The following is a 6,258-nucleotide window of genomic DNA, read 5'->3' on the forward strand; positions in this document are numbered from 1 at the left end:
AAAACTTTGGCACATCTACACAATGGAATACTATGCTGCTGTAAAAAGGAAGGAACTCCTACCATTTGCAAAAGCATGGATGGAGCTAGAGAGCATTATGCTAAGTGAAATAAGTCAGTCAGAGAAAGATAAATATCACATGCTCTCACTCATTTGTGGATTATAATGAACAACATAAACCAATGAACAAAAACAGATGTAGAGACAGAAAAGCATCAATCAGATGATCAAAACTCCGAGGGAAGGTAGGAGAGGGAAAGAAAGAGGGGAAGAGATCAACCAAAAGACTTGTATGCATGCATATAAGCATAAACGATGGATATGGACAATAGATGGTTAGGGTGTGGGCAGGATTTGGGGGTTGAGGGAACATTGCGGGGATAAGGACACATTTGTAATATCTTTTTTTTTTTCTTCAGGCTGGGAAACTCTTTATTCTGGTTGTAGCAGCTTATGATGCAGGTGCAGCCAAACACAAGCTCCAGGACACACTGGACACAGACTTACAACGTGTGCTTCGAGTTGCAAACATGGAACAAGAATTTACACAGAACTGATAGCAACCACGCACAGACCAGGGCAGAGCTCTGTGGTTAAATTATACACTTTGTAGATACTATACCGACTTAAAGTTACACATAGACCAGGAAATATGCATCAGTTCATTCAGATCGACAGACCCTCTGGCGGGGCCGCTGAAGACCAACTGGGCACGCGGAGAAACCCGCCTGCGCCGAGCGGCTCACTGGTGGGCACACTGCACGCCAGGGCCGTGGTGGCTGCTGCTCTCCTCATCAGAACTGTTGTTATAGGCCTCGCGCCTCTGCCTGCCTCCCGAGCCCCGCGTGCCATCGAATTCCTGAAGCTCCACCTCCTCTGTGTCCCCGATGATGTTCGGGACTTCCGGTCGGGATGGCAGAAGGTCTTCTAGTTCGGAGAGCTTGTCGGGGCTGACCCAGTTGTTCTCAGGGAACTGCACGTCGAACTTGATGTACAGGTCGTCTTTCTCAAAGGGATTCCGATACTGCGGCATTCCTTCATCTCGAACCACCCGGACGCACCGCGGGTGGATGACTTTGCCGGGCGGGTACTTCACCAAGATCTGACAAGCATCGAGGTGCTTGAATGTGAACTGGAAGCCGCAGAGGGCCTCCACGAGGCCTATCTTGTACGTCATGTCGTTGCCTTCCCGCTGGAACACCTCATGTTCTTTCTCTGGCAGCAAGAGAACAATGTCTCCCGGCTCCACTCCGGGCGCCTGGTCTGCCTCCCCCACAAACTTGATCCTCTGGCCGTTCTTCATGCCCTTGTCCACGTGGACTTTGAGGATCTTGACTTCTTTAATCACCTTCTTCCCTTCGCACTTTTTACAGCAGCCCTTCTCGTTAATGACCTCTCCTTCTCCGTTGCAGTCGGAGCACAGGGACTGCATCTGCTACACCATCCCCGGGGCCAGCTGCCGGTCATGATGCAGACACCGCGACCCCGGCAGGCGCTGCACTTCTGAACAGTCCCTGACTTTCCACTTTGGCCATTGCATGCACTGCAGAGCACATTCTTGCTAAGCTGTAGTTTGGTGGTCTTGCCATTATACAGATATTCTAAAGACACTTTGAGTGAATGCATCATATCTTCTCCTCTTCTTCTGCCATTTCGACTTATACTCTGATTGCCCATGAAGCCAAACAGTCCCCACCGACAATGTGAGAGAAGATGTCATCCATGCCACCGCCTCCGCCGCTGCCTTCCCAAAGGCCTTGCTCTCCATAGCGGTCATATAACTCGCGTTTCTCAGGATTTGATAGTACTTCATACGCAAAACTTATTTCTTTGAATTTGTCTCCAGCATTTGGATTCTTATCAGGGTGGTATTCCTTGGCTAATTTTCTGTACACCTTCTTCAGCTCATTCTTGCTGGCGCCGGGCGGCAAGCCCAGGATGTCGTACAGCTTCATGTCAACCACGCTCGCCATGGCAGCCGGCCGGGTGGCACTCCGGCAGGAAGGCAGCGCAGTGGCAGCCCATTTGTAATGTCTTAATCAATAAAGGAAAAAAAGTAAAAAAATAAAAATAAAAATAGAAGTTTTCCTTTAAAAAAAGGAAAAAAAAACAGTCCAAAATTAAGCATACATTGACTGAAATAAATAATAATATACAGGGATTTAACAGTACAGTAGAAGATTCAGAGAATCTAATCAATGATTTCAAATATAAAGAAGCAAAAAAAAAAAAAAACCACCCAACCAGAAGAGCAAAAGGAATAAAGAATCCAAAAATATGACGACAGTGTAAGAAGCCTCTGGCCCAACTTCAAGCATACCAACATCTGAATTATGGGGGTTCCAGAAGAGAGAGAGCAAGATATTGAAAAACTATATGAAGAAATAACAGAAAACGTCTTCTACCTGATGAAAGAAATAAACTTACAAGTCCAGGAAGCACAGAGAGTCCCAAACGAGAGGAACCCAAGAGGACCACACCAAGACACATCATAATTATAATGCCAAGGGCTAAAGATAAAGAGAAAATCTTAAAAGCTGCAAAAGAAAAGCAGTTCGTTACCTACAAGGGAATGTCCATACAATTGTCAGCTGATTTCTCAACAGAAACTATGCAGGCCAGAAGGGAATAGCAATAAATATTCAAAATGATGAATAGCAAGGACATACAACCAAAATTAGTTTACTCAGCAAAGCTATCTACACTAATAAAAGAGAAACATGCAAATTGGTGCCACTCTGCTATGCCCACCAGCCAATCAGATGAGTATGCAAATTAACCCAACAAAAATGGCTGTTAATTTGCATGCACAGACGAGGAGCAAAGACTGAAGACAATGTAGAAGGAAGCCAAGTGCTGCAGAAGGGAGCGAAGCTGTGGAGAAGCAAGCAGGGCAGCAGAGATGGGAAGGAAGCAAGTGGGTTGGCGGAGGGAGGAGGGAAGCAAGCAGGGCGGCAGAGGCAACAGAAAGCCCTATTCTTGCAGGAATCTTCATGCAATGGGCCTCTAGTCATTTATAATTGAAGGTCAGATAAAGAGCTTCACAGACAACAAAATGCTAAAGAAATATATCACTACCGAACCAGTATTATCTGAAATGTTGGAGGGTATTCTTTAAAAACAGGAAGAAGAAAAAGATAAAAAATATGAACAACAGGTTTATGAGGAAGATGGCTGACGATGGGAAGGCAGACTGCAAGATAGTGCGTGAGTGAGAGAACAAAGGGAGAGTGTGTGGTTGCACGGGGAGTGTTTGTTTGTGAGTTGAGGGACAGCTATACTCCAGGGAATGGTGGGGGATTTCCGGGCGGGGTTCCCCTGACAGCCTCCACTGCTACTGAGATCCGTCCTGGAGCGACCAGGTCTGACGCAGAGACCAGGCCATCTTAAGGGGAGAGTGGATGTTATCGGAAGCCTGAAAATCCCGAGAATCTACAACAGCATCACCCAGGGAACAGCTGCGAAGCCAGGAACACTGGTCCCCAAGCGGCACAAGCACGCAGACTCAGCGGAGCTCTGCAGCCCCTCACAGAAAGGTCAGATTTCACCTGGGATAAGGTGAGGTCTGTGGTCCAGCCAGGTGACAGAAATGCATTCAGCGGGAGCTGGAGAATCCAGGGAAGTCTATGCCCAGAAAAGTCTGTGGCCGTTGGGACTGGCATGATCTGTGAATATGGAAGGGGGTCTGTAGGCCTGCTAACAGAAGGGAACTCTAAAAAGCAACCCATAGCTGAACTGGGCACAAAAGGGCAGCCTAAAAATTTTAACAGTGTGCTGGCTGCTTAGATCCAAGGGAAAAAAAGACTGCACAAACTTGCACCGCAGCACCAGAGTTCACGCACTTACTCTGGCTCTTTTTTCTTTTCTTTTTTTTTTCCTTTTTAAATCCCTGCTTTTGATTACTAAGCCCAAACATAGGATCACCCAATTGAGGACACTCTAAGAATCTGAAGGAGAAAGTTGTTTTTGTGGAACCTGGGGATAAAAGCGGAGAATAAAGATCAGAGAACCAGCTCTGGGGCAGTCCATTCCCGCAAACCAGTATTAAGTGCCACAGGGAAAACAAAATCTAAACCCTAGCTAGCTAGAGAGGACCTCTAGATCCGGAGGTCAATCCAGAAACACTGCCACCAAGGGGTTGAATCACAAATTGACTCTTGTGTAAACACAAATAAAGGAGCATAAGAAACAAAGAAATACTGCCTGCTTGAAAATCAGGACTGTGGCCTACAACACTGAGGAGCAGAGGAACGCAGGGAACTTCAATACTGTCCTGAATAGAAAAAAGGTGTGCCAAACAGAACAGTAGAGGAAATGAATGACCTTCACTATTGCACATTTTTTTTTCATCTTTTAGTTAAGAAATTAATTTTTTTCTTTTTTCCTCACTTGATTTTACCTTATTAATTATTACATTTTTATTTTTAATCAGTATTATTACTACTACTATTTTACCTTTTCTTTTAAGTGTCTCATTTTATTCTCTTTATTTTATTTTGGGATTAGTGTTCTACATTTTATTTTCATCTTTCCTTTAGCATCATTTCACTCTATCTCAATTTTACCTATATGTCAACACTCTCTTCCTCACTTTTTCCCTTTTCTTGTCCTGTTCCTCTTACCCTATTCCTACTTTAGATTTTCCTTATTCCTTCTTTTTACATCCTGTTAAAATTTCACCCTACTTATATATCTAACTAGAGGCCCGATGCACGAAGATCCATGCAACAATGGGCCTTCCTTCCAGTGGCTGCTGGCACAGCCTTCACTCTGGCCAGACCCACCTTTTCACCTTCCCAGAAGCCTGGAGTGGCTGGGGCGTTGCTGAATGCCTGCATCATTGCCATGGTTTCCGGCCGCTAGGTGCCTGTGTATGCAAATTAACCCGCCATCTTTGTTTGGTTAATTTGCATACTCACTCCTGATTGGCTGGTGGGCATTGTGAAGGTATGGTCAATTTGCATCTTTCTTTTTTATTAGTGTAGATTTCCAATCACCTGCTCTAAGTCCATACACACCTCTCTCTTCTCTTCACCATCCAAATGTTTCTCTCTCTCTCGTTTTGTTGTTGTTTGCTTGATTGTTGATTATATTGGGGGTTTTTATGCTTGTTTGTGAGATTGTTTCGCTTCTTGTTTTTGTTTTGTTTTGGTTTGTTTTTTGCTTCTGTTTTCCCTCACCTCGCTTGATATTAGTTGTTGTTTGTAGTTTGCATTCATCTCTAGGTATTTGTTGCTGGCATTTGATGGCTGTTCTATTGGAGTTTACTCCCTTTATAAATAGTTTTTTCCCCTCTTTTTTTTTTATTCTCTTCCTTTTCTCTCTTACTTTTTTTCCTTTTCCCAATTTCATTTTTGCACTCTTTCTTTTTCTCTTCTTTCTTTCTTATCGACTAATTCTCTTTTCTCTGGTGGTCATCTTTATTTGGGGTTATTAGTATTGTGAATACATTTGTGTTCAGTGCCTAGTATGTTGTACCTTGGTGTGTTGTATTTTGTAACTTTAAATCAATGCAAGAGAGAGAGAATTACATAACTAGAGAACTACATAACTACATAAACCCAGAGAAGAGAGATCATGGGGAGACAAAGAAACAGCCCTCATATGAAAGAAAAGCAGGCATCACCAGAAAAGGAAGTAAATGAAATGAAGGCAAGCAACCTGTCAGAGAAAGAATTCAGAGAAATGGTCATAAGGTGGATGAAAAGAATGGAAGACAAATTCAACCATATGTGTAAGAACCAAGAGGAAATGAAGAAGAACCAAGAAGAAATGAAAAATGACATCGCTGCTATAAAGAACTCAATCCATCAGCAGTAGAGTAGAAGAAGCAGAGGACCGCATCAGTGATCTAGAAGACAAGGTAAGAAAAAATACCCAAGGAGAGCAGCTTCTAGAAAAAAGAAATTAAAAAGCAGGAGGAGAGCCTAAGAGAACTGTGGGACAACATGAAACGAAACAACATCTGCATAACATGGGTGCCAGAAAGAGAGGAAACTGAGCAAGGAATAGAAAACCTGTTTGAAGAAATAATGACAGAAAATTTCCCTGATATAGGAAAGAAAAAACTCACACAAATCCAAGAAGCTCATACAGTCCCAAACAACATGAACCCCAAAAAACCAACACCAAGGCACATTATTATTAAATTGGCAAACACAAAGGACAAAGTAAGAATCTTAAAAGCACCTTCTGACAGCGCGGCTCCCAGGGGCTTCGAGTTTTGGCTCCCGGGAAAGGGTCCATTCCTCGGGGAGA

General features: G+C 43.7%; 1 pseudogene; it reads right to left on the minus strand.

Annotated features, from left to right (window-relative positions):
* Nucleotides 1–627: 627 nt before the first annotated feature.
* Nucleotides 628–2,013, minus strand: LOC102243920 (annotated as a pseudogene).
* Between the last annotated feature and the right edge of the window lie 4,245 nt (nt 2,014–6,258).

The sequence above is a fragment of the Myotis brandtii genome, unplaced genomic scaffold (assembly GCF_000412655.1).
Source record: "Myotis brandtii unplaced genomic scaffold, ASM41265v1 scaffold884, whole genome shotgun sequence".
Classification (NCBI taxonomy): domain Eukaryota; kingdom Metazoa; phylum Chordata; class Mammalia; order Chiroptera; family Vespertilionidae; genus Myotis; species Myotis brandtii.